Consider the following 27940-nt stretch of genomic DNA (forward strand, 5'->3'; position numbering starts at 1 on the left):
TAAAGAAGTTACAATACTCACTATTGAGCATTATCTGTATTTCAAATCATGTAAATACATTTGTTGGAAAAATCAGAATAGATTAATAAAATAGCTAAAATACCAATCTACTGAAGCAACAAAACAGCCACTTAACTAACTACTCAATGAAACTGAAAAATAATCCCATTTGACCCACAAATCCCTGCATGTAGTACAAATTCCCACACAGTAATAATTCCAGCAGAAACAAGAGAATAGTGTTAGATTGTGAAGAACTGTAAAAGGAGACTAGTAAAGGAATTTAACCTTTGAAAAGACCAAGTTTGAAGTTAATAAGTAACATTTTGAATCCAAGATATGAAATGGCAAAAAGAGAAAAAATAAGGTTGACAGCTTTTTCATGTGTTGTTAAAGGGTGCCAATTGGCATATTATGTTTTGCCTTGTAAATTCTGTACACGTATAACTATTATAATCTCAAAATGATGTACCAGAAATATAGCAAAAATGTACAATCCGATAGCTGTTCCGACCCACAACAGTGTCATTTCCTTCCAATATTTTAAAGCAAGACCCCATACTCCCTATCGAGCCTGCATCACGTGTTGTGGGGAGCGCATCTCCCGATGAATCTGCATCCTTCTGCCATGTGGAAATTTCGGTTGCTGTTTGTGTACCAGAAGACTTGCCCTATGAAAGAAATAATCACAAGCAAGCCAAAGCATGGATTGTACTGGTATCAGAACAACCAAACACTGAAACCCCCTCACTCAGAAATTTGGGGGATTGCAAAGTAGCCACCAACCCCGCTGGAAGCAAATTCGGGGCTTCGGGAGAACTGAAAGCTATACCACCACACTGCAAAATTGAGGCTCAGTGGGGGAAGGGATGTTTACCTCAACACCGTCTCCCCAATGCAACCAAAACAGGGGCTTGGAGGCAGTGAAGACTACTTCTAACCCCCTCGCCCTCATTGAGACCAAAATTGGGACCTAAAAAGGAAGGGAAAGGAAGGCCACCTCAACATCCTCACGAGACATAAAAGCAGAGTTGGGGAAAGGAAAGTTTCCTCAAAGCCCCCATGGTCACCCCTCCCTGAGACAGGGAAGGGGTCACAATCGTGGCGGGGGTGGGGGGGGTTGGTGGGGGAAGAGAGCCCGGGGCAGCAGCGACAAAGATTATTTTTGTGGGACCTGGTGGAGCACCTCCTGGTCTCGTAAAAATTATTTTTAAAACTTACCTTTTTGGGGCCTCTGAGAGCATCGCTAGTGAAACTGGTTGGAGAGATTTCCAACCACTTCTATGTTAAAATGGCAATCAGGGTCCTATGTATGTTTTAGGATTCCGATTTGCATATTAGAAGGGGTCTACCACCTGAAATAGGCAGGCGCTTTCAGCTGTCTAGCGGTAGGCCCATGTAAATGTCACAGTGGGCAGAATGCCGGATGTTAACAGGACAGCAAGTCTACCGACCCCATTTTGAAGCCATTACTGGCCCTTTAACGCTGATTTCAGAAAGTTAAAATCGATCCCTAATGTCCAAATTAAGGTTTAGATAAAATAAAAATTAAAAAAATAGATTTTTCATAATAACTTTATTAAATTTATCAACTGAATTGTCTTTCGTGTCTTTTAATGGCTTCATTAAAGTTTTTACTTGAAGGTCTCAGTCTCTCCCAAAAGGCTGAGCATGTATCATAGTAGGTACAGCAGAGGAGGCGGCCATTCGGCCCAACATGCCTGTGCCGGCTCTTAGAAAGAGTTATCCAATTAGTCCCATCCTCTGCTCTTTCCCCGTAGCCCTGTAAATTTTTTCCCTTCAAGTATTTATCCAATTCCCTTTTGAAAGTTACTACTGAATCTGCTTCCACCGCCCTTTCAGGCAGTGCATTCCAGATCATTACAACCCTGTACATAAAAAAAATGTTTCCTCATGTCGCCTCTAGCTCTTTTGCCGATCACCTTAAATCTGTGTCCTCTCGTTACCAACCCTTCTGCCACTGGAAAAAGTTTCTCCTTATTTACTCTGTCAAAACTGTTCATGATTTGAACACCTCTATCAGATCTCCCCTTAACATTCTCTGTTCTGAGAACAACCCCAGCTTCTCCGCATAACTGAAGTCCCTCATCCCTGGTACCATTCCAGTAAACCTCTTCTGTACCCTCTCTAAGACCTTGACATCCTTCCTAAAGTGTGGTGCCCAGAATTGAACACAATACTCCAGCTGAGGCCTAACCAGTATTTTATAAAGGTTCAGCATAATTTCCTTGCTTTTGTACTCTATGCCTCTATACATAAAGCCCAGGATCCCATATGTTTTTTTAACAGCCTTCTCAACTTGTCCTGCCACCTTCAAAGATTTGTGGATGTGCACCCCCAGAGCTCTCTGTTCCTGCACCCCCTTTAAAATTGTAACATTTAGTTTATATTGCTTCTCCTCATTCTTTCCACCAAAATGTATCACTTCACACTTCTCTGCATTTAATTTCATCTGCCATGATCTGCCTATTTCACCAGTCTGTCTATGTCCTCCTGAAGTCTGTTACTGTCCTCCATATTTTTTGCTACATTTCCGAGTTTCATGTCATCTGCAAACTTTGAAATTGTACCCTCTAGACCCAACTCCAGGTCATTAATATATATCATAAAAGATTCTAATACTGATCCCTGGGGAACACGTCTATATACTTCCCTCCAGTCTGAAAAACAACCGTTCACCACTATTCTCTGCTTTCTGTCTCCTAGCCAATTTTGTATCCACGGTGCCATGGGCTTTAATTTTGCTAACAATTCTATTATGTGGTACTTATCAAATGCCCTTTGAAAATCCATATACACATCAACTACACTACCCTCATCAACCCTCTCTGTTACTTCATCAAGGAACTCAACCAAGTTAGTCAAACGCGATTTTCATACTTGATATTTTTGCCCAGAAGTATGACTTTGTGAGCTGAAGTAGGATTGTGCAGTCTGAGGATGTGCAGTATGTCTGATGTTCTGAGATGTATCAGTGCTGTTCAGTCATCTATACTGATGGAAATTTTTTCTTAAGCGTCTAGCACTTTCTACTCATTAGCTTTAGCTCAAATAATTTTGAACAAGAAGACAATTTAAAATTTATAGTGAGTATTTTTTTAAATAGAGAGGCTATCTGTCTGTGTGAGTGAATAAGAAAAAAAAACTTCTGATTACACACCGGTTGTAGTTTATGGTTTGTGTTTTATAAACTTCAGAAAGAACATTAAGCTGAGGGAGAAAAAGAGAGAGAGAGAGAAAGAGAGAGAGAAAAACTTCCAAGTTAATGTTAGTCTGATTTTTTTTCAAACAACAGTTGAATTTTGGAGCCAACTAATTATCGACTTGTGTTTTGTTGACAGCTGGAAAAGATAATTGCTAATTCCTTACACCGGAGACTCGATGGTGATTTGTGTAGTTGTTTTCACTCCTGGAATAAATCTATTTAACAATTTTCATAAATATTGTAATATCCTTTTATTTGTTAGCTCTGGAATAAATAACCTATGTTGCTTTCGTTCTATTAAGCTGAACAACCAAATATATCTATCTTTTAAAAAAAATTTGTGTAGTGTTATTTGAGGTTATGCAGTGGTGAAACTTGAGATTTTTTCTTCAGATTCTAAGAGAACAGTATCTTGGCTATCGGAAAACTTTCCTTGGAGATGCTACTGATGTCTTTGAAGCAAGGCGTGCTGAAACTATGATTCTCAAAATTCACAGATCCCCCAAAACTCGGAGAAAAACCCTAAAAAAACCCTGAGTATGGGAAAACTTTGGCAATTGACTATAAACCTAAAATGGAAGGATAGTTGAGAGGTCACCAGACGAAATCAACAAAACACACACCGTGGAGCTTCAGACATGTTTTTGTTTTAATGCAAAACGGACAGCAGGGGGTCGACAATCACTCCCATTGAAAGAGGTAACTTTTCCAGACATGGTGGGGCCATGCTTTTGTTTTAAAGCAAAACCAACAACACCTAGGACGTTGGATACAAAAGGAAGCCTTATGTGACAAGCTCTAAATCAGAATTAAAACAATGACACATTGGGAGAAGCAATTTGCAATATGATTGGGACCATCAAAAGGCCATCAAAGAACTTTGTAAGAAATGTTTTAACAGACCATTGTAAGAGAGACATCGACAAGGCGAAAGCTCTCTCGCTCTCTCTCTGGCTTGCTGGCTCTGGTGGGCTGCTTGTCTTGGTTCTGCATGTGTCTGGAAAGAAGAGCAGTTTCCAGCAGACAACAAGGAAAGCAGTTCGAAAGGGAAGGACAGCAGCTCTAGAAGCACGCCGACACACAAGAAGAAACCAGAGCAACAGTCCCAGTGACCATCAGACACCTCACGGCAACAAGGGCCTTACGAAACAACCAACCGAATATTACCACCAACCAACCAGGTAATATTGAGCCACCGCGACCAAAGAAAACCAACTCGGGAGAAAACCGAAGATCTGCAAAGTTTCCACTCTACAATCTATTTCTGACTTACCTCTGGGTGAATTACTGTCAAGGTTTTGTTTGGTGAGCATTATCCCTGGTCCTTTAGAGTCCAACCTAACTAGTACAGTGGGATGTGGAAGGGGTGAGGTATCTTTCTACTGTAATTTCCCTCGCGTGTACTGAAGTGTTCCCCATTTTATTAGAGTGTTAAGATTGTTGTGTTGTATTTCCTCTCTTGAATAAAGGTCAAAGTTTCTTGCACCAAAATCAGTTGTCAGCTGCACTTTGTCACAACCCCCAAATAAGTCCAAGGTCTAGAACCCAGGGAGTGGGAGCGATTCGGACCGCTCAGAAGTCAGAGGTGAAGCTGACACACACCACCACCCCCTACAAATGGCGACCACGAAGGGACTTTGGCAAAAGGGATGTGACACAGTGGACACTGATTTGGAAGAGAGAACTGTATTGGAAGAGAGGATTTCAAATTATGTGTTCAGTAAGGTGAATATGGGGAAAAAAATGGGTCACTAATCTGTTAAAGGCTGGGCGCCCGGTAGATGCTGCAGCTAAATGGACAGAAGGAAAGGATCATAAGAAATCCATAGAAAAGGCAGTCTGGCTGATGTGCTTCAAGAAACAGATCCAGCTTTTGGACAGGCTCGTTGAAGCACGGGCAGCTGAGATCCAAACGAAGGCCCTAGCAGGGGAGAAGTTACTGTTAGCATTGCAGACTCTGAACCAGGAAAGGGTGCAGTTAGTGGGGGAGCATAAGACCCAGCAGGAATATTTACAGTGTCAGGTCACTGAGGCCAAGAACAACGAGCTGAGGTTGTGGGAAAAGAATGCCCGCCTGGCAAGTCAAGTAAGAGAGCAGGAGGAGAAAGTAAAAGGCTTACAGGCAGCCTATAAGATAGTGAGCGCACAGAGGTTTGAGGATGCAGACCATGGCCCCTGCCAGAAGCAGATAGAGAGTCTGAACCTTGCTCTAAGGACGGCAAAAGGCATGGTATGCCTCATAAGCCCTAGTGCAGCCCAGGTCGACTTCACAGGGAACCTGGGGAGAACGGTTCAGACACCACAGGTAGTGCCAAGGGACGACCCGGTTGAGGAGCAGGAGGGCCCACGACCACCACCCGTAGCGCCAAGCTTTAGCGAAATCTGGCAGGAGAGGGGGGTGGAATTAGGGGCAGAAGCTGAGGAGGAAAACCCCCAGCAAGAGAGGCTGGGACCGGGGCCGATGTGCCCGGCCCGGCAGCAAAGGTACGGCCCGCCCGCTGATAACGGGGATGAGGGACCCCTCCAAAACCAGTTCGTAGTTCCCCACGGCACCCAACAGCTTAGGGCCATGGTAAGCCATTTAACTAAACTTGCTGCAAATGGGGACCCCTCCGTCCACTTCAGGGAAGTGGAACAAGCAGCAAGCATCAACGAGTGCAATGATGCTGAACAGGCCAAAATGCTGTTATTCTCCCTGGAGAGTAAGCTCTTCCAGACCCTCTCTGACCAATGTAAGATGGGACAGTGTGATTATGGGGAGCTCAAGGAGGAAGTTCTTGAGGCCATGGGGATGAATGAGGGAAGTCCTTTCTCCCGGGTGGAAAAAACAGTGCAGCTCATAGGAGAAACCCTGCAGGCTTTTGCAGACAGGTTGTGGCCGGTGTATAGGAGCGCATGCAGTGGGACGCCTAACCGAGCTAACCTGGACCAGGATCAGCGGGCCCACTGGCTCCGTTGCCTGGTGGCAAACAGCTTGCCACAGGTCAGGGCAGCGGCAGGAATGTGGTTTGACCCAAAGAATCCCCTGACTACCGAACTCACAGTGATCAGACAATTGACCATAGCTTACCGTAATGGTAAAGGAACCGATGCACACCCACCTAAAGGGAAAGTGCATGAAATGAAACCCGGCCAGGGTAGGAAGGAGTGGCATCAGGAAGGGAATAACCCTTCCAACACAAAGCTCAACTGTTATGGGTGTGGGAAGGATGGACACTGGAGGAAGGAGTGTAAGAATCCTTGGAAAGATAACAAGGGAAAGAATTCCTCAACCCCAGCCCAAAGGGCAAAGACAGGAATCCCTCCCGCCACGGTCGAGTCATTTTTGGACGCCATGAGAACCCTATTGACTGGCCCAGGGAAGGTAGCAGCCACCACCGGCGCTCTGACCCCATCAGCCCTATCTAACCCACAACCCTGACTAAAGCCAGCGCAGCCTGTTTACCTGTGTTCCCTTACCTACGACTTATGGAAGAGACCCCTCGTTGAGATGGAGGTAGAAGAGGTAAAGGGGACCTATCTGTTGGACACGGGAGCATCATGTACCGTGATCCATTCAGCTAACCCCACTACATCACCTCTATCTAACGGGGTCCCATACAGTCTGTCAGGATTCACAGGTAAAGAACAGGCTGGCTCATTTTCCATCCCGCTGAACATTCGTTTAGGAACACTCCGCTCTAAGTGGACCTGTATCCTAATGAAGTGGGAAGTAGAGGGTGGAAAAGGGATCCTGGGAGCCGACTTTATTGTAGGCCACGGGATCCTAGTGGATTTGAGGAATCACTGCCTGTGGGGAGCAAATACAGGAAAGGAAGGCGGAGTAGTAGTCATCCCAGGGAAACAGGGGAAGGGGACCCTGTGCACCATGAAGCCTAAAGAGGGTTATAACCGCGAACACATGGTCAGCAATACCCCAAGGGAGTTCCAGGCATTTGTGCAAGCTCACCTAGCCACATTTGCCACACACAAACACGACTGTGGGAGGGTCAACGGGTTCGAGGTCAGTGTAGATGGGGACCCTATGGCCCGACCACAAAAGCAATATAACTTCCCCAGGGAAGCGGAGCCAGACATGGAAGCAACCATGTACTCTTTAGTGCAACAGGGCGTCCTGAGACCGATAGCCACCCACGTGAACTCTCCACTGTGGCCGGTTAGAAAACCGGACAACTCCTGGAGGGCCACAGTGGACTATCGGGTGCTCAACAGTAACATCCCAGCCTGTGCACCCACGGTAGCAGCAGTTGCCGACCTGATAGGAAGTATCCCAGCATCCGCGACCACTTTCATGGTGCTGGATATCTCCAACGGGTTTTGGTCCATCCCTTTAAGGAGAGAGGATCAGTACAAGTTTGCCTTTACCTTTAAAGGGCAACAGTACACCTGGAACTGTCTGCCTCAGGGCTTCCACAATAGCCCCAGCATTTTCCACCAATGCATGGCAAACAGTTTAAAGGGCTTCAGCCAGCCCAGGCAGCTGGTACAATACGTGGATGACCTGCTCCTATTCACCGATTCGAGAGAGGAACATGGCCCACTTCTGGCCGAACTACTGGAACTGCTCGGGCAGGAAGGTTTTAAATTGAACCCAAAGAAAGCACAGATTGGCCAGCAGGAGATGAAATTCCTGGGCCTGACAATATGCGGTGGGGAAAGGGCCATAGATAAAGCGAGAAGGGAACAGCCAGTTGGGGCAAGGTCTGAGGATAAAAATCCTCAGCCTGCAGCAGGAGCAAACTCACAGACTGCACAAGCGGGTGCAGTGGCTTGTTTTACGAGAAGGGCCATCCCACCCACCGTTTGGGACACTCCCCCGCTCATCTGGGACTCAGACGAGGTGGGACCTGAGGGCAGAGAGTTACCTGCCCGTGACATAGGTTTAGAAGAGGTACAGCCTGAGGACAGAAATCCCCAGCCAGCGGCAGTGGAGATTCCACAGACCGCACAAGAGGGGACAATGGCTCAAGTTAAAGACTCACCAGCCAGAAAACACCGACCAGCCAGAGTCCCGAGAAGGCCCCCACGAACGCCACGGCCAAAGAAACCGTGGTCACCGGCTCCCCAGTTTAAAAGGGCAGTCCCTCAAGTCAGGGATCGATCTGAGGACAGAGGTCCCCAGCCAGCAGCCGCAGGCTGCGAGGGACCAAAGGTACAGGACAGCGTGGCCACACCGAAGGGAGTAGTGTGCTGTAGCCCGAACAGGGATTAGCCTGGCCGCCCGGGGACGGGCGGCGGATGTACATAGCTTCTGTTATTTAATTTTGAGATTGTTAAGTTTGGGTGTTTTAGTTAAATTTTATATAAGGTTGTTGGTAGTTTAAGTATTATTGTTTACCGTGTATTATTTTTCTATGTATGTACCGTATTTTCCAAGTGGTGCAGGGGTGTTGGACCCCCTCCGTGCTTGGATATGAATGTAACTGAATTCTTACCTGTGTCTGCATCTAAACTACAGGGGAAGGTTGGCTCTCGAGGATCGAGAATTTTGCTCACCTTTTACCAGTATGATACTTGAAGCAAGGTTAAAGTATCACAGGGGGGAGTGTAAGATTCTCAAAATTCACAGATCCCCCAAAACTCGGAGAAAAACCCTAAAAAAACCCTGAGTATGGGAAAACTTTGGCAATTGACTATAAACCTAAAATGGAAGGATAGTTGAGAGGTCACCAGACGAAATCAACAAAACACACACCGTGGAGCTTCAGACATGTCTCTGTTTTAATGCAAAACGGACAGCAGGGGGTCGACAATCACTCCCATTGAAAGAGGTAACTTTTCCAGACATGGTGGGGCCATGCTTTTGTTTTAAAGCAAAACCAACAACACCTAGGACGTTGGATACAAAAGGAAGCCTTATGTGACAAGCTCTAAATCAGAATTAAAACAATGACACATTGGGAGAAGCAATTTGCAATATGATTGGGACCATCAAAAGGCCATCAAAGAACTTTGTAAGAAATGTTTTAACAGACCATTGTAAGAGAGACATCGACAAGGCGAAAGCTCTCTCGCTCTCTCTCTGGCTTGCTGGCTCTGGTGGGCTGCTTGTCTTGGTTCTGCATGTGTCTGGAAAGAAGAGCAGTTTCCAGCAGACAACAAGGAAAGCAGTTCGAAAGGGAAGGACAGCAGCTCTAGAAGCACGCCGACACACAAGAAGAAACCAGAGCAACAGTCCCAGTGACCATCAGACACCTCACGGCAACAAGGGCCTTACGAAACAACCAACCGAATATTACCACCAACCAACCGGGTAATATTGAGCCACCACGACCAAAGAAAACCAACTCGGGAGAAAACCGAAGATCCGCAAAGTTTCCACTCTACAATCTATTTCTGACTTACCTCTGGGTGAATTACTGTCAAGGTTTCGTTTGGTGAGCATTATCCCTGGTCCTTTAGAGTCCAACCTAACTAGTACAGTGGGATTTGGGAGGGGTGAGGTATCTTTCTACTGTAATTTCCCTCGCGTGTACTGAAGTGTTCCCCATTTTATTAGAGTGTTAAGATTGTTGTGTTGTATTTCCTCTCTTGAATAAAGGTCAAAGTTTCTTGCACCAAAATCAGTTGTCTGCTGAACTTTGTCACAACCCCCAAATAAGTCCAAGGTCTAGAACCCAGGGAGTGGGAGCGATTCGGACCGCTCAGAAGTCAGAGGTGAAGCTGACACACACCACCACCCCCTACAAGATAATATGAGGGAAGTTGTCAGGTTGACCTGAAGCCAGGAATTTAGACACAGCTGTCAATTATAATAGCAATTAACCATTAATCAACCTGTACTTAGACCACATCCCCCACAAGGAATATCTAAGCAGCGGCGTTAGAGACAAGCTAGATAATCAGCTAAACCAAATAACTGTTTTAGACCCTTGACTACCCGTGAACAATGCTGTGGGAGATCAGCTAACTGTGTATGAAAAGCATTTAGACTAAAATTATAGCTGTAGTATGCTATAGTCTGACTAATATTTCCGTTGAAAGTGTAGATGCAATTAGTTTTATATTGAAAATGTTAACTTAACACAATTCTAAGACATGTCTGATAAACTGAATTGTATCTATTAAAATAATATGTACAAAATGGCCAAATTGTCTGAAGTTACATTAAATTGTAGTAACCTAAGATATTTAAACTCAAAACATATTTCCATCAATTTGGGAGATTTTCATAGGTGGTTATTGAGTGCATGCTTCGGAAACGGTATTGAGAATGTTATCCCAAAACTGTGGAAGACTATCCAAAAGTTGAAGCGCAGACAAAATATAGTACAGTATACAAATGTGTGCAAGATGTTAAACGGGCATTAGTGAAAGAAGACATTTGCCAATGAGTTGCAACTTGCTGAAGGCAAAGGATGGAATCGTCACACTACAGAGAACAGACCTGTAGCAATTCGCCTGTTACCTAATGAAAGAGATTATATGTTTTTTAAGATAACACCACTCAAGTGCTATTTAACATTGGAAGCCTAACACATGCTATATATGTCAAAACAGACTGGAAAAGAGAGAACAAAAAGGCAAAATACTGCAGAGGCTGGAAATCTGAAACAAAACAGAAAATGCTGGAAACACTCTAACAGGCAGAACAGCTGCAGAAAGGGAAATTGTTAACATTTCAGGTGTAACCCTTCATCAGAACTGGAAGATATCATTGATGAACAGCTTATAAGAATGAATAGAGCAAGGGTAAGGGAGGGGGTAAGAACATATACACAAAAAAATAAAAAGAATGACCTGTAAAGTGATCAGGTAGAGAACAAGAGATGGTTAAATGACAGAAGTGACGATAGTGTAAGACAAAAGAAGGCATAATGAGAGAAATTAGAGAAATAAAAGACATATACAAGACGCAAAGAATGTGTGATTAGTTAAAGCACGATAGCTAAGTGGAGAGAGAAGCAAGAAAATCGGAGCAGGCTCCAGTGGCCTAGGGTTCTGGTGGAAGAAAAAGACAGGTGAACATCAGGGGTGCAGACCCCAGCTGGGATAGCACCGAAGGGGATCTCCATCCCAAGTAGCAATCCACTCCCTCCCCCATCCCTGGGAGTGCTGGTACATCCATCCTACATTACCAATACCTTATTAAAGTCACTAGTAGGACCAGATGGCTGCAAAGTGCCTTGTAGAAAGATGAGATGCTGTTCCTCAAGCCTGCATTGAGCTTTGCAGAAACAGTGTAAAAGGCCATGGTCAGAGAAGTCAGAGTGGGAGTGAGATGGAAAATTAAAGTGGCAAGCAACAGGTCACACTTGCGGACAAAATGGAGATGTACAGCAAAGCAATCACTGAATCTGCATTTCGTCGTCCCAATGGAGACCACAACATAAGCAGTGAATACAGTATACTTGGTTGGAGGAAGTACAAGTAAATCACTTTCTCACCTGGAAGAAACACTTGGGGTCCTGGATGGTGGTGTGAGAGGAGGTAAATGGGCAGGTGTTGCATCTTCTGTACTCTCTTGGGAAGGCGCAAGAAGGACAGTCGGTGTTTGGGGTGACAGAAGAATAGACAGGGTGCCATGGAGGGATAGACCCCTTCGGAATGCTGAAAGGGGATGGGAGATGTATTTGGTGGTGGGATCATGTTGGAGGTGACAGAAATGGCAGAAGATGATCTGTCGAATGCAGAGGCTGTTGAGGTGGACGGTGAGAACAAGGTGCACCCGATCACAATTCTGGGAGGGCGGAGAAGGGGTGAGGGCAGAAGTTGAGGAAAAATGGGACAGACTCGCTCAAGGGCCCTATCGACCACATTGGAGGGGAAAAGAGAACTTGCATTAATATAGCACCTTAATATGTCTCTTAGAAATATCCAAAGAGCTTCATTACCACAAATTACTTAAAGACTACAAAAGCTAACCCTGCCAAGCATGTACTATGATCTTGGAAACTGAATATTATTCTTATGCTTTAAGTTGAAACCAGCAAAGGCTGCAATACTGTGATTTGAGTTGAACTCAACAAGGTTGTGCTATTACTGAAAACCAAATTTATTCTTGTATGTTGTATCATTTAGATTCTGTTGATCCATGCAAAGAATAAGTACCCTTTTGGAGCTGTATTACCAAACCTTTTGATGGCATCAACTTTAATGTGGATGATGTAATTCAACAAAGCAGCTATTAGTCGTACATCGAATTGATCAAAGCTCTGTAGTCCTGCCACATCCAGTCGTGAATGGCGGTAGACAATTAAACAACTAGCAGGCGGAGGAGGCTCCGTGAACATTCCCATCCTCAATGATGGCAGAGCCCAGCACGTGAGTGCAAAAGACAAGGCTGAAGCGTTTGCACCCATCTTCAGCCAGAAGATCCAAGTGAACGATCCATCTTGGCCTCCTCCCGAGATCCCCATCATCACAGAAGCCAGTCTTCAGCCAATTCAGTTCATTCCACGTGATATCTAGAAACAGCTGAGTGCACTGAATACGACAAAGGCTATGGGCCCCGACAACATCCCGGCTGTAGTACTGAAGACCTGTACTCCAGAACTAGCCGCACCTCTATCCAAGCTGTCCAAGTACAGCTACAACCCTGGCATCTACCAGACAATGTGGAAAATTGCCCAGGTATGTCCTGCCCACAAAAAGCAGGACAAATCCAATCCGGCCAATTACGGCCCCATCAGACGACTCTCAATCATCAGCAAAGTGATGGAAGGTGTCATTGACAGTGCTATCAAGTTTGGGTTCCGTCAGGGCCACTCGGCTCCAGACCTCATTACAGACTTGATCCAAACATGGACAAAGAGCTGAATTCCAGAGGTGAGGTGAGAGTGACTGCCCTTGACATCAAAGCAGCATTTGACCAAGTGTTTTTTTAAGTCATTCATGGGATGTCGGCGTCGCTGGCAAGGCCAGCATTTCTTGCCCATCCCTAATTGCCCTTGAGAAGGTGGTGGTGAGCCCCCCTCTTGAACCGCTGCAGTTCGTGTGGTGAAGGTTCTCCCACAGTGCTGTTAAGAAGGGAGTTCCAGAATTTTGACCCAGTGATGATGAAGGAACGGCAATATATTTCCAAGTGAGGATGGTGTGTGACTTGGAGGGGAACGTGCAGGTGGCGTTGTTCCCATGTGGCTGCTGCCCTTGTCCTTCTAGGTGGTAGAGGTCGCGGGTTCGGGAGGTGCTGTCGAAGAAGCCTTGGCGAGTTGCTGCAGTGCATCCTGTAGATGGTACACACTGCAGCCACGGTGCGCCAGTGATGAAGGGAGTGAATGCTTAGGGTGGTGGATGGGGTGCCAATCAAGCGGGCTGCTTTGTCCTTTTTTTAAAATTCGTTCATGGGATGTGGGCAGCACTGGCGAGGCTGGCATTTATTGCCCATCCCTAATTGCCCTTGAGAAGGTGGTGGTGAGCCCCGCTCTTGAACTGCTGCAGTTCGTGTGGTGAAGGTTCTCCCACAGTGCTGTTAGGAAGGAAGTTCCAGGATTTTGACCCAGCGACGATGAAGGAACGGCAATATATTTCCAAGTCGGGATGGTGTGTGACTTGGAGGCGAACGTGCAGGTGATGTTGTTCCCATGTACCTGCTGCTCTTGTCCTTCTAGGTGGTAGCGGTCGCGGGTTTGGGAGGTGCTGTCGAAGAAGCCTTGGCGAGTTGCTGCAGTGCATCCTGTGGATGGTACACACTGCAGGCATTGTGCGCCGGTGGTGAAGGGAATGAATTTTTAGGGTGGTGGATGGGGTGCCAATCAAGCGGGCTGCTTTGTCCTGGATGGTGTCGAGCTTCTTGAGTGTTGTTGGAGCTGCACTCATCCAGGCAAGTGGAGAGTATTCCATCACACTCCTGATGGTAGGGCGTTGGGGAGAGTTATAGAACAAAGAGATCTAGGAGTACAGATTCATAGCTCCTTGAAAGTGGAGTCACAGGTGGATAGGGTGGTGAAGAAGGCATTCGGCATGCTTGGTTTCATTGGTCAGAACATTGAATACAGGAGTTGGGATGTCTTGTTGAAGTTGTACAGGGCATTGGTGAGGCCACACTTGGAGTACTGTGTACAGTTCTGGTCACCCTATTATAGAAAGGATATTATTAAACTAGAAAGAGTGCAGAAAAGATTTACTAGGATGCTACCGGGACTTGATGGTTTGACTTACAGGGAGAGGTTAGACAGACTGGGACTTTTTTCCCTGGAGAGTAGGAGGTTAAGGGGTGATCTTATAGAAGTCTATAAAATAATGAGGGGCATAGATAAGGTAGATAGTCAAAATCTTTTCCCAAAGGTAGGGGAGTCTATAACGAGGGGGCATAGATTTAAGGTGAGAGGGGAGAGATACAAAAGGGTCCAGAGGGGCAATTTTTTCACTCAAAGGGTGGTGAGTGTCTGGAACGAGCTGCCAGAGGCAGTAGTAGAGGCGGGTACAATTTTGTCTTTTAAAAAGCATTTGGACAGTTACATGGGTAAGATGGGTATAGAGGGATATGGGCCAAGTGCAGGCAATTGGGACTAGCTTAGTGGTATAAACTGGGCGACATGGACATGTTGGGCCGAAGGGCCTGTTTCCATGTTGTAACTTCTATGATTCTATGATTCTATGACTTGTGCCTTGTAGATGGTGGAAAGGCTTTGGGGAGTCAGGAGATGAGTCACTCATCGCAGAATACCCAGCCTCTGACCTGCTCTTGTGGCCACAGTATTTATATGGCTGGTCCAGTTAAGTTTCTGGTCAATGGTGACCCCCAGGACGTTGATGGTGGGGGATTCGGCGATGGTAATGTCGTTGAATGTCAAGCGGAGGTGGTTAGACTGTCTCTTGTTGGAGATGGTCATTGCTTGGCACTTATTAGCCCAAGCCTGGTTGTTATCCAGGTCGTGCTGCATGCGGGCTCGGACTGCTTCATTATCTGAGAGGTTGCGAATGGAACTGAACACTGTGCAATCATCAGCGAAAATCCCCATCTCTGACCTTATGATGGAGGGAAGGTCATTGATGAAGTAGCTGAAGATGGTTGGACCTAGGACACTGCCCTGAGGAACTCCTGAAGCAATGTCCTGGGGCTGAGATGATTGGCCTCCAACAACAACTACCATCTTCCTTTGTGTTAGGTATGACTCCAGCCACTGGAGAGTTTTCCCCATGATTTCCATTGACTTCAATTTTACTAGGGCTCCTTGGTGCCACACTCGGTCAAATGCTGCCTTGATGTCAACGGCAGTCACTCTCATCTCACCTCTGGAATTCAGCTCTTTTGTCCATGTTTGGACCAAGGCTGTAATGAGGTCTGGAGCCGAGTGGTCCTGGCGTTGGTTGTGGAATCGCTTAGCTCTGTCTATAGCATGTTGCTTCTACTGCTTAGCATGCATATAGTCCTGAGTTGTAGCTTCACCAGGTTGGCACCTCATTTTTAGGTACGCCTGGTGCTGCTCCTGGCATGCTCTTCTACACTCCTCATTGAACCAGGGTTGATCCCCAGCTTGTTGGTTATGGTAGAGTGAGGAATGTGCCGGGCCATGAGGTTACAGATTGTGCTGGAATACAATTCTGCGGCTGCTGATGGCCCACAGCGCCTCATGGATGCCCAGTTTTGAGCTGCTAGATCTGTTCTGAATCTATCCCATTTAGCACGGTGGTAGTGCCACACAACACATTGGATGGTGTCCTCAGTGCGAAGTCGGGACTTCGTCTCCACGAGGACTGTGCGGTGGTCACTCTTACCAATACGGTCATGGACAGATGCATTTGCGACAGGTAGATTGGTGAGGATGGGGTCAAGTAAATTTTTCCCTCGTGTTGGTTCACTCACCACCTGCCGTAGGCCCAGTCTAGCAGCTATGTTCTTCAGGACTCGGCCAGCTCGGTCAGTAGTGGTGCTACCAAGCCACTCTTGGTGATGGACATTGAAGTCCCCCACCCATAGTACATTCTGTGCCCTTGCTACCCTCGGTGCCTCCTCCAAGTGGTGTTCAACATGGAGGAGGACTGATTCATCAGCTGAGGGAGGGCGGTAGGTGGTAATCAGCAGGAGGTTTCTTGCCCATGTTTGACCTGATGCCATGAGATTTCATGGGGTCCAGAGTCAATGTTGAGGACTCCCAGGGCCACTGCCTCCTGACTGTATATCACTGTACCGCCACCTCTGGTGGGTCTGTCCTGCGGTAGGACAGGACATACCCAGGGATGGTGATGGAAGAGTCCGGGACGTTAGCTGAAATGTATGATTCTGTGAGTATGGCTATGTCAGGCTGTTGCTCGACTAGTCTGTGGGACAGCTCTCGCAATTTTGGCACAAGTCCCCAGATGTTAGTGAGGAGGACTTTGCAGCGTCGACTGGGCTTGGTTTGCCTAGTGGTCTGATGCCGGGTGGTCCGTCCGGTTTTATTCTTATTGTGCCTATTTTTAGCGAGATTTTACAACTGAGTGGCTTGCTAGGCCATTTCAGAGGGCAATTAAGAATCAACCACATTACTGTGGGTCTGGAGTCACGTATAGGCCAGACCGGGAATGGACGGCAGGTTTCCTTCCCTAAAGGAAATTAGTGAACCAGATTATGTCCTGGTTGGTGTCGAGCTTCTTGAGTGTTGTTGGAGCTGCACTCATCCAGGCAAGTGGAGAGTGTTCCATCACACTCCTGACTTGTGCCTTGTAGATGGTGGAAAGGCTTTGGGGAGTCAGGAAATGAGTCATTCGCCACAAAATATCCAGCCTCTGACCTGCTCTAGCAGCCACAGTATTTATGTGGCTGGTTAAGTTAAGCTTCTGGTCAATGGTGACCCCCAGGATGTTGATGGTGGAGGATTCGGCGATGGTAATGCCGTTGAATGTCAAGGGGAGGTGGTTAGACTCTCTCTTGTTGGAGATGGTCATTGCTTGGCACTTGTCTGGAGCGAATGTTACTTGCCACTTATCAGCCCAAGCCTGGATGTTGTCCAGGTCTTGCTGCATGCGGGCACAGACTGCTTCGTTATCTGAGGGGTTGCAAATGGAACGGAACACTGTGCAATCATCAGCGAACAATCCCATTTCTGACCTGATGATGGAGGGAAGGTCTTTGATGAAGCAGCTGAAGATGGTTGGGCCTTGGACACTGTCCTGTGGAACTCCTGCAGCAATGCCCTGGGGCTGAGATGATTGGCCTCCAACAACCACTACCATCTTCCTTTGTGCTAGGTATGACTCCAGCCACTGGAGAGTTTTCCCCCCGATTCCCATTGACTTCAATTTTACGAGGGCTCCTTGGTGCCACACTCGGTCAAATGCTGCCTTGACATCAAGGGCAGTTACTCTCACCTCACCTCTGGAATTCAGCTCTTTTGTCCATGTTTAGACCAACGCTGTAATGAGGTCTGGAGCCGAGTGGTCCTGGCGGAACCCAAACTGAGCATCGGTGAGCAGGTTATTGGTGAGTAAGTGCCGCTTGATAGCACTGTCGATGACACCTTCCATCACTTTGCTGATGATTGAGAGTAGACTGATGGGGCGGTAATTGGCCGGATTGGATTTGTCCTACTTTTTGTGGACAGGACATACCTGGGCAATTTTCCACATTGTCGGGTAGATGCCAGTGTTGTAGCTGTGCTGGAACAGTTTGGCTAGAGGCGCAGCTAGTTCTGGAGCACAAGTCTTCAGCACTACAGCCGGGATGTTGTTGGGGCTCATAGCCTTTGTTGTATCCAGTGCACTCAGCCGTTTCTTGATATCACATGGAGTGAATCGAATTGGCTGAAGACTGGCTTCTGTGATGGTGGGGTGTAGGGAGGAGGCCAACATGGATCATCCACTCAGCACTTCTGGCTGAAGATGATTGCAAACGCTTCAGCCTTGTCTTTTGCACTCACGTGCTGGATTCTGCCATCATTGGGGATGGGGATGTTCACGGAGTCTCCTCCTCCTGTTAGTTGTTTAATTGTCCACCACTATTCACAACTGGATGTGGCAGGACTACAGAGCTTTGATCTGATCCGTTGGTTGTGGAATCGCTTAGTTCTGTCTATAGCATGTTGCTTCCGCTGTTTAGCATGCATGTAGTCCTGTGTTATAGCATCACCAGGTTGGCACCTCATTTTTAGGTATGCCTGGTGCTGCTCCCTGGCATGCTCTTCTACACTCCTCAATGAACCAGGGTTGATCCCCTGGCTTGTTGGTAATGGTAGAGTGTAGAATATGCCAGGCCACAAGATTACAGATTGTGCTGGAATACAACTCTGCTGCTGCTGATGGCCCACAGCACCTCATGGATGCCCAGTTTTGAGCTGCTAGATCTGTTCTGAATCTATCCCATTTAGCACGGAGGTAGTACCACACAACATGTTGGATGGTGTACTCAGTGTGAAAACGGGACGTCGTCTCCACAAGGACTGTGCGCTGATCACCCCTACCAATACTATCATGGACAGATGTATCTGCGACAGGTAGATTGATGAGGATGAGGTCAAATAGGTTTTTCCTTCATTGGTTCACTCACCGCCTGCCGCAGGCCCAGTCTGGCAGCTATGTCATTCAGGACTCGGCCAGCTCAGTCAGTAGTGGTGCTACCGAGCCGCTCTTAGTGATGGACATTGAAGTCCCCCACCCAGAGTACATTCTGTGCCCTTGCTATCCTCAGTGCTTCCTCCAAGTGGGTGCTCAACATGGAGGAGGACTGATTCATCAGCTGAGGGAGGGCATTAGGTGGTAACCAGCAGAAGGTTTCCTTGCCCATGTTTGACCTGATGCTATGAGTCTCCATGGGGTCCGGAGTCAAAGTTGAGGACTCCCAGGGCCACTCCCTCCTGACTGTATTTCACTGTACCATCACCTCTGGTGGGTCTGTCCTGAAGAATCTGGGACGTCAGCTGAAAGGTATGATTCTGAGAGTATAGCTATGTCTGTCAGGCTGTTGCTTGACTAGTCTGTGCGACAGCTCTCCCAATTTTGGTACAAGTCCCCAGATGTTAGTGAGGAGGACTTTGCAGAGTCGACTGGGCTTGGTTTGCCTTTGTCATGTCCGGTGCTTAGTGGTCCGATGCCAGGTGTTCCGTCCGGTTTTATTCTTATTCTGACTTTTTGTGGCGAGATTGTACAACAGAGTGACTTGCTAGGCCATTTCAAGGGCAATTAAGAATCAACCACATTGCTCTGGGTCTGGAGTCACATATAGGTCAGACCGGGTAAGGACAGCAGGTTTCCTTCCCGAAACATTAGTGAACCAGATGGGTTTTACGACAATCCGGTAGTTTCATAGCCACCATTACTGATACTAGTTTTTTTATTCCAGATTTTGTTTAATTGAATTTAAATTCCCCAGCTCCCATGGCAGGATTTGAACTCATGATTCCGAGTTATTAGTCCAGGCCTCTGGATTACTAGTCCAGTAACATAACCACCATGCTACCATACCCGGGTAGCGTGGCATTAATGAGCCCTAGCAAAATTGAAGTCAATGGGAATCAGGGGGAAAACTCTCCAGTGGCTGGAGTCATACCTAGCACAAAGATGGTAGTGGTTGTTGGAGGCCAATCATCTCAGTCCCAGGACATCGCTACAGGAGTTCCTCAGGGCAGTGTCCTCGGCCCAGCCATCTTCAGCTGCTTCATCAATGACCTTCCCTCCATCATAAGGTCAGAAGTATGAATGTTCGCTGATGATTGCAGTGTTCAGTTCCATTCGCAACCCCTCAGATAATGAAGTAGTCCAAGCCCGCATGCAGCAAGACCTGGACAACATCCAGGCATGGGACAATACATGGCAAGTAACATTCGCGCCAGACAACTGCCAGGCAATGACCATCTCCAACAAGAAAGAGTCTAGCCACCACCCCTTGACATTCAACAGCATTACAAATACTGAATCCCCCACCATCAACATCCTGGGGGTCACCATTGACCAGAAACTTAACTAAACTAGCCACATAAATACTGTGGCCACTAGAGCAGATCAGAGGCTGGATATTCTGCGGCGAATGACTCACTTCCTAACTCCCCAAAGCCTTTCCACCATCTACAAGGCACAAGTCAGGAGTGTGATGGAATACTCTCCACTTGCCTGGATGAGTGCAGCTCCAACAACACTCAAGAAGCTCGACACTATCCAGGACAAAGCAGCCTGCTTGATTGGCACCCCATCCACCACCTTAAACATTCACTTCCTCCACCACCGGCACACCGTGGCTGCAGTGTGTACCATCTTCTTGCAGCAATTCGCCAAGGCTTCTTCGACAGCACCTCCCAAACCCACGACCTCTACCATCTAGAAGGACAAGGGCAGCAGGGGCATAGGAACACCACCACCTGCACATTCCCCTCCAAGTCACACACAATTCTGACTCGGAAATATATCGCCGTTCCTTCATCGTCACTGGGTCAAAATCCTGGAACTCCCTACCTAACATCACTGTGGGAGTACCTTCACCACATGGACTGCAGCTGTTCAAGAAGGCGACTCACCACCACCTTCTCAAGGGCAATTAGGGATGGGCAATAAATGCCTTGCCAATGACGCCATCATCCCGTGAATGAATTTTAAAAAATTGTATGCAGTCCAAACCTTGATCTCTGAGGTGAGCTTAGAGTTAAATAGTGTTCAATGTTGTCATTCATTCATGCTGATTGCCAAGCTGTAGCTGTGTTCTTTCATTGAGTCAGTTTGTGCAGGACAACTCATGAGCCAAATTAAGAATTACGTATAAAAGCCCTAGGCACAAATCCATTTCTCGGACGGTACTGACCATGGTTGTTCTAATGGAAAAAAACTAGTCAAAATACTGCTTAAAAATATTAATTTGCACTACAAAATTTGAGGGATGCACTTCTACCATTATGGACAGTAGGAAAGCAATTCTTTTCACATATGCAAGATCTTCAAAAGGTCTCTTCTCTGGTTGGTCATGGAGAATCCTCACAGTCTACTGTAGTAGCCAGAACAATTGGTACTTTTAAAATTGCAATGGTAATTCAGCAACTCTACACCAATGGTTTGCATTTTTGTAGCATTTACCTTAAATATAAGAAACATATTGCTTTGATATCTTAGAATGCAATCATTTTAACTTAATTTAGTACTATAATGTTATATTAACTAGTGCAAACTGTTGCCCAAGTGGTTATATAAAACTGTGTCCAACTTTCTGATATGTCTAAGTGAAAGATTGTTGTAACTGATCCTCAGAATTGTATCTACAAGGCTTAATATATAGGTTTTCAAATGGTTCACTTGACCCTAGGGAGTCCTCAAGGTTTTCAAATTTCTGTCCATCTGTTATCAGATTTCTCTATTTGTTAACTTACTAGCACATTATTTCTGTTCTGACGAAGGGTCACGACCTGAAACGTTAACTGTTCCTTTCTCCACAGATGCTGCCCAACTTGCTGGGTATTTCCAGCATTTTCTATTTTTATTTCAGATTTCCAACATCCACAGTATTTTGCTTTTCATTTTCTAGGCAGAAACCCTCAACTCATCTAAAAATTACTTGGATGAGCACTTGAAGTGCCGTAACCTACAAGGCTATGTGCCAAGTGCTGGAATGTGGGATTAAGCTGGATAGCTCTTTTTTGGCTGGCATGAACACGATGGGCCAGGTGGCCTCCCTCTGTGCCGTAATTTTCTATGATTCTGTTGCTGTAGAGCAATAATTTTTTTTTGCAATTATAGAATTTTTTTCCTTTAAATAGCTGACATGGTCATACAGAAGTTAAGACAGGGAGTTGCAATCAGTCTGTCCATATTTACATTCGTCCTCCATATAAAACAAGTTTGAAAACCACTACATTATTTTACTTTACAATAGGTTGATTACTATTCAACCCGTGAATGCCTCAGTAATGGTTTATCTTTACTCGTGAAGACAAACTATGCTCCTTGGCATTTATTAAATTATTGCTACTGAAAATATCTAGATTTTAGTTTTATTAACAGTTTTGAAAAAAAAAGTTATGAACAACTTTCAAAATTTGATCTTTACATAGATGCATAATGAACCAACAATAAGCGTTGATGGCTCTCGATCCTGTTTATATAAACGGTACCGCTTAAAACCGATATGGCAAAACCAAAACCGCCAGGTTATGCTATTATAAAGTGACATGTTAACTAATTAAATAAACGCATTACAAATTAAAACCCCTGTAACAAGGAGTGAAGAGGAAGGTTTTCTTCCTCTTGAAGCAGCTGTTCTGCCGGGACAGGGAGCGGATACCCTTCATCGATCGCCTGCCTCTGTCCTCATTCACCCCGCATAACAATGACCAAAAACCGCAACGTCGGATTAAAAAAAGGCAGCCGACAAGAGCCGTTACTTCACGCGGCCATTAACATTACATACAACAACTAAAACGCCCGTTATTTCACATTTAATCTTTTGCTTTCACCGGGCTCCCGTCGCCTGGCTATGACTGCGGTATAATTATTATAAGCCGAGTAGCGGTTCTCCACCATCCGGCTGTACCGACTGGTCCCGATCAAACACTGACCACCAGAAACTTAACGGATTCGCCTGACTCTTCTCACAAACACGCTCTTACCTCGGGTGAACTATTTATGAGGAATTATTTGTTTAAAAAACACAGCTTCCCTCCCGCTCTCTCTCTTTTTCTTTTTCTTTCTCTCTCTCGCCCCGTTCGTTCCTTTCGGCACCGTTAAGACGCTCGAGCGCCTATCACAAGCCGTTATTGCCGAGTTAACCTAACCTGATAGCGGGCGCGCACTGATTGACGTGCGCGTTGACCACTCGGGGGCGTTGGTTCTGAAATTCCACCGTACCCGAAACGCCCCCGACGTCGAATGGGAAGAGCGCTGAGGAATTCGAGCCATCAGGTTAGTGTGACGGGTGCAGCCAGGGTGGGAAAATATCCGGAGCCGGGTGTCGCGGCGCGCGCTGCGGTTATAATCCGCCGGGACGGCCCGCGGGCGGGCGGGCTCTTTTTCTGAACGGGTTTCTCGCACTAGCTAAATACGTGGAATGCTTTTACGTGTTATGAGGGCCAATCTGCAAATTTCGCATTTTTCTGAAGATGAACCTTCTAAAACCCTTGCATATTGTGCATTGTATGTATTTAAAAAGGCATGAGGTCTTTGTCAGAAAGTATTAACTCTTGTTTGCCCGTTAAATGTTCAACGCAAGTGATACAATTCACGGAAAACCCCGTGAAACAGCACGGAGCGCTATGGTCAGCGCCCTGGTGAACGTGCATCAAAGCGCTATCTTAACTAAGTGGTAGCGATTTCGTTAAAATGGCCCACATACTAATTTTACATGGGCTTGAGAAACAGCGTGTTATTAATAGTGTTGATTGGAATTTCAATATTAGGTTGCTTGCAAAGAGTTTCGCCAAATTATGTGTTGGGCTGGTTTTATTCCCTCGAATATTGATGTAGGACTTAAAAGATCTCGGATACTTAGGCGTGATGTAGTTATGGTGCAACTCATGCCTAAAATCCGCGATCATTTGCGCTATTTGACTTAGTTCCGCCCAGAGTAAGCTGTTAGCTGGGTGGAAATCAGGCAGAAACTCCAGACCAACTTTAGGTACGTGTTAGCCTAAAAAGTGGGACCGTTTCTGTGCTGCAACAGTCTATGAATTCAACAAGTAAAAAGTAATAATTGTGACTTTTAGGTTTTACTTATGGTGTCAAAATCTATGATATTAGATTTAATTTAGATGTGTTCCTCTGTGTTAAATGTTTTATTTGCTTTTTGTATTACTAGAAACAGCATGCAAACAGCATACACCTAACATCAGGCAAGGTATTTCTCAACAGGAAAACTATCAGCTCAGTTCAGACAGCCTGGCTTCAAGGGTTTCCTCAAGGTGCAAGTTTCTAATGTGTGCATAATTGGGTTGTCTAAATCATTTGATTGAACAGGGCCATCACATTCAGACACTAACATTTTTGGCATTGGCTGGATGTTGATCTAAAGTAAATATGAGATGTGCAGTAATTTACTGTCTTTTATTTCAGTATAACTTAAAAGGAGGTTTGGGTCATACGTGGGTGGATATGTCTGCAGAGTTGGTCCCGTGCTAATTTGACACAGATTGAAGAATCACAAGGTGTGGGCTGGTGACAGCAGTGTCTTAAGACCTTTGAGAAATGAATATAGTCATTGATTGTCAGTAGCCCTCAATGATGGACAGTTTGGTGGCTAGGGGTCCCCTTCACTTGGTTTATACTGGGTTTTATTTGTCAATTCGCAGGCAATGTTTTGAATTTTGCAGCCAGCAGCCAAACAGTTGTGTGGTTTAAGTTTTAGGGCCAGCATTGCAGGAATGCTAGGCTAGATTGAAGCAACCCCTATGCCATTCAGTCCTCTGACTCTGGCCTTTTTTTGCATCTCTCCTCCTCCCCCTTCCCTCCCCAACCTTGCCCCTCTATTAATAGCAGAGCCTTCAACCACCTTGGTTCCGTTCTCTGAAACTCCATCCCTAAACCCTTCGCCTCTCCTCTCCCTTGAAAAGCCTTCTCAAAGCCCATCGACTAGACTTTAGGTCACCCCTTCTAATTTCTCTTCCGTGGCTTGGTATTCATTTCCCTGTCCATTTCATTTGTGAATTGCCTTTAGCCATTATTGATGATAAACATTATATAAGTCCAAGTTGTTATTATAAATGTATCCTTTTGATGCTTGGTTTTCCTCCAAGTGATTAAGAGTTTGTGAGCCAAAAGTGCACTATGGAGCCAATTACATTGCATTGGGAGGAACAGGAACTTAAGTAAAGGTCTCATTGATTAGAGACTGCTTTAAGAGTCTTCCTGTCTGGAACTAAAGTTCAGCAGGTGTGCCTTCTGGCAGGGTTTCGGTGTCCTCGCCTGCACTTGGAACTTCTCTTCTTTGGTGAAGCTGTAAAAGAGGCAACTGACTACATTGATGATCGAGACCCCCACCTGCCCCCCTTCCACCAAACTGCCAAAAGATCTGAACCTTTGTTTAACATTTAATGGCTCGTTCAGCCAGGATTCTGGTGGCCACATGAGCCTCATTATACTGCTCTTCAGCTCTTGTCTTGAGGTCATAAGCCAGGGCTGTAGAGGATATCCTTGGTCTCTGCAGTGTTATCTGTTCAGTTTTCCTGCTCCCTTAAATTAATTGTGGGACCTTAATTTGTCATAAAATGAAGGGGTCATGGCTGCTGCCGGGAAACCTGAGTATTCACAAACATAATTTTTTACCTCTGTTCGCAGACCAGCTGCCCAGTAATAGATTGGACTCCCTTTCTATTCGTGAAGGCTGCAGGATTGATAGTAAGTGCCAATCTAGCTGCATGCATGCCATCAATAACGTCCTGTACGTTGGGGAAATGCGCAACATGGAAAAAATGCACAGCTTTCTCATGCTGCTGCTGGCTTTCCATGGGAAAATTAATGAAGGAGTTAATCTTGGCGAAAGAGATATCTTGCTGGTATAAAGGCACTTTGGGCATTAATTGTTAGTTACCTTCTTATAAGGTTGGACTATTTTCCAACCAAGCTCGCTTCAACATCAGTGGTAAGTTGAGCAATCCAATCATTGGAATTTAGTAATAATCACAGTTAATTCACAGAATGAGCCTGAAATAAATCGGCACCCAATAGTACTGAGCAGAAAATGACAACTGTGACTAAACAAATCAGGACGGCCAACTTAATGGAAGCAGAGCTAGATATTGTAATAGAGGAGGCAGTGGCTAGGAAGAAGACAATGTCTGATATGACATTTAACTCTTGGATCCACAGGGAGAAAGCTTGGAAAAAGTTTACCAGGTCTCTACAGCAGTGAAAGTTAAGAGGAAATTTGATAGAGGTGTTCAAAATCATGAAGGGTTTTGATAAGAGTAAATAAGGATAAACTGTTTCTAGTGACAGAAGGGTCGGTAACCAGAGAATACAGATTTAAGGTAATTGTCAAAAGAACCAGAGGCGACATGAGGAAAAAAAACATTTATGCAGCAAGTTGTCATGACCTGGAATGCACTGCCTGAAAGGGTGGTGAATGCAGATTCAGTAGCAACTTTCAAAAGGGAATTGGATAAATACTTGAAGTGGAAAATTTCAGGCTATGGAGAAAGAACAGGAGAATGGGACTAATTGGATAGCTGTTACAAAGAGCTGGCACAGGCAGGATGGGCCGAATGGCAGCCTCCTTTGCTGTATCATTCTATGATTCTAAGTGGGGTCTCATAACAGATGGAGCTGGCATAGCATCTGGATCCATTTAATGATGCAGATCTAAAGAAGGATATTGTGTTCCATGATCAAGGAGGGAGAGCAAATGGAAAAGGATTCCAGTCAGAAGCAGCTGACAGTTACATAAGAGACAGTGGCTCAGCTGTTTAATTTGGAGATGTTGGAGAGATAATGCAAGGTAACTTTCACATGAATATATCCTCCTCTGTGTTTGTATATATCTCTCATTTATCCCCAGGGAGAATAATGGTTGCTCCTGTTGCAATGAAAGACATTTTTGGTTGGATAGCAGGAGTAATAAAATCTGGATAGATCTTGACGTATAGTGCCAGTCATAAACTACTTAAGATTTTGGAAAATGACAAACTGAGGTCTGTAATCATTTATTACTGTATGAAACCCACATCAAAAATGTAGTTTCATGATACTACCAACAATTACAGCCTATAGTGGTAAGTTCCAATAAGAGCCATTTCGAGTTGGGGAGGAAGAGGGAGATGATCATGTGAAATGTCACTGTTTTCTCTCATTTTTATTTGTAGTTATTTCCCTCCAATAGAAGATGTAGTAATTTGGAAATCTGTGACAACTGTACTCGAACTGTTGGAAAGAATTCACTTGTTTGGTAAATGGCCTTTTCTTATGCAGTACTTAGCCAAGAATGATGGACTTGGTTAAAATGTCGCATTCTATGTGCTTAAAAAGGGATTAGAGAACATTAATCCCCAACTGATTGGACTCTGTCAATTAAATCTGACTTACACTCCATAAATTGGCAAATGTGGATTCAGCCTTCAATCTTTAGAGATTGTCAACAACACAGTCATGAACAAGACATCATTCAGGCCAAAAACTGATTATATTTATTTTCCATAAACTACAGCAGTTGACAGTTTATAGAAACAAAATCAAGATCAGTACCAAATGTCTTGTAGCATATCAGCTTAATATGATTTTGAATTTATTTTGTTGTTTCCTAATACAAGTAAACAAACTGAACTGCTTCTAACATAGAAAAATATCTCTAGGGGCTTCGCAGAGCGGTAATCAAAAAATTGGACTCTGAACCAAAGAAGGAGATATTAAGAGGGGTGACCAAACATTTTCTCAAAGACATAGGTTTTAAAGAGGAGAGGGAGAGAGACGGAGAGACAAAACGGTTTAGGAAGGGAAATCCAGAGAATGAGGCTGAGCTGGCTAAAGAAGCGGCTGCCAATAGTCGGGTGAAGGGAGCGGGAATAGGTGAATAAGGAATACATACCTCGCCAGCGTAAATGGCAAGGTATGTATATGAAAATTGCCCCCTCTCTGTGAGGTTTAAAAAGTGATAACTATTATGTAATGAAGATAATAGTGACATAGTTTGCACTGAGAAGGTACATTTAATAAGGACTAAGGATTTACCAAGGAACTGATTTTTCCAAAAATGATGAACTGAATACTGTGACAAAGACCAGCTGTACTGAGAGAATGGCTAATGTGAATCCCAAAGTTTAAATTGATAATTCATACCTAACATTCAGCAGCAAAGATGGGAGGCTTGTTTGCATCATTGCTGGTTGATACTTTCTCATAACCATGATGGTAACAAAAAAAATGTATGCAGTTTTATCGCCATATCTTCCATTGTAT

The 27940-nt window shown here is 45.3% G+C and overlaps 1 protein-coding gene across 3 annotated transcripts in view; it reads right to left on the bottom strand.

Annotated features, from left to right (window-relative positions):
* Positions 1–22815, bottom strand: part of wasf3b (WASP family member 3b) — a 96149-nt gene extending 73334 nt beyond the window's left edge. For all 3 annotated transcript variants that reach the window (XM_067986016.1, XM_067986015.1, XM_067986018.1), the window contains exon 1: positions 22669–22815. The gene's annotated coding sequence lies outside the window, so the exon portion shown is untranslated. The remainder of the gene's footprint in view (positions 1–22668) is intronic.
* Positions 22816–27940: the final 5125 nt, after the last annotated feature.

This window comes from Heptranchias perlo, chromosome 6 (assembly GCF_035084215.1).
Source record: "Heptranchias perlo isolate sHepPer1 chromosome 6, sHepPer1.hap1, whole genome shotgun sequence".
NCBI classification, from domain to species: domain Eukaryota; kingdom Metazoa; phylum Chordata; class Chondrichthyes; order Hexanchiformes; family Hexanchidae; genus Heptranchias; species Heptranchias perlo.